General features: G+C 30.9%; 1 long non-coding RNA gene across 1 annotated transcript; it reads left to right on the top strand.

Moving 5' to 3' along the window:
* The first annotated feature begins 484 nt into the window (after positions 1-484).
* Positions 485-1,490, top strand: LOC118749319. The gene is made up of 3 exons (XR_004994202.1): positions 485-753; positions 834-915; positions 1,225-1,490. It is a non-coding gene; the product is annotated as an uncharacterized LOC118749319 (long non-coding RNA).

Raw genomic sequence — 1,490 nt, 5'->3', positions numbered from 1 at the left:
ACTGAATGCTTGTCAAACAGTTAATTAAATCAAATGGACACACTCGGAGCGAGTTTTGGAACACGAAAAAAATATTATGCTTATTAAGACTAAATAATTTCTAACTTTCTCCCATATTATACGTTTATATTTTAATGTAGGATGATTAATTACTGAAGAATATATAAATTCTGATCAAACTTCACTACTGAATGCTTGACAAACAATATTCAAATCAAAACTTCAATAGTGAACGCGCTTAGGGCGAGTTTTGGTACATGGTGTAAAATATTATGCATATTAAGAGTAAATAATTGCTCACCTATTATAAGCTTATGTTGTGATATAATATGATTTATTACTGAAGAATATTTTAACTCCGATCAAACTAAAGTAATAAATGCTTGACAAACAACTATTTAAATCAATAGATCAACAGTGAACGCGCTCGGAGCGAATTTTGGAACACTTCCCAAAATATTTACAGAAGCAGCAAATGCAACTCTGGGATGTAGCTGAATATCAAATAATTAGGCAAATTTGTGCGCGCATAGTGTTTTTTCCGGAAAATTTTCGTAGTTTTCGTAAAATATTGAGTTTTGTGAAATAATATATATGTAAATCTTGCATTAGCGAAATACTGACTTTCTTTTTAAATAAGATTTAAACATTTTGTATTTGCAATACACGTGAGTCGTGTGCTAGCAGAGGTTTTACAAATATCGGCCTCGTGGAGATTTGGAAGTTTCTGGCCAAACAACAAACAACAAACAAGTAAGTACAATATGTAAATTTATTATTGCGTTCACTTTTTTAATTATTGTGTATTTACATACATATGTACGTATTTGTAGAAAAAATGCCGAAAAGATGTGTATGCAGATGTGCAGAAGTAAGCTCCCTCTACAAGTTTCCTTTGGCCTCGGATGTATCAAGGTATGATGTTTATTTAATTTTATTTGTTTATTAAAATTAGTTAAACTGAATGCTGGATAAGCGATAGCCATCGTCTGGATTTAGTTTTTGTACTTTGAAGAGATATAGGGTACTCTCGCATTTACTTGTACATTTGTTATGTTAAAATCCAGCCAGACGGACTAGTCTTGCAGTTTTATCGCTTATCCAGTTAATAAAGTTTGACCATAATTTAATTGTAGTGTGTATATGGTATAGCAAATCTGCTATAATGTAGCACACATTGCGTTTCAATGTTTTTTTATTTGTGAAAATTTTAATCATCGGCAGGCTTATTGACCAAGAATGATACGGGAAGTAAATTATCGAAAATTTTCACATCACGAAACCGGTGGACTTATATTTAATTAATAATTTTAACATCGCGCCTTTATTGTATTTTTAATAGCTTTAACCTTTTAATAAGATAGCTAAGATGGTACGTGCTGTTAATTCCTCTTTGTATCTAATTAATTTTAATTAGTATGCGTGGAGTTAAATTTAGTGTAAAAGCAGCAAAATATATTATTATGTACTTCGGTTTTCAGCTGCTTACT

This window comes from Rhagoletis pomonella, unplaced genomic scaffold (genome assembly GCF_013731165.1).
Source record: "Rhagoletis pomonella isolate Grant_MI unplaced genomic scaffold, Rhpom_1.0 Rhpom_scaffold_00015, whole genome shotgun sequence".
Taxonomy (NCBI): domain Eukaryota; kingdom Metazoa; phylum Arthropoda; class Insecta; order Diptera; family Tephritidae; genus Rhagoletis; species Rhagoletis pomonella.
The sequence above is the reverse complement of the archived record's forward strand: the minus strand, read 5'-3'. Positions and strand labels throughout refer to the sequence as shown.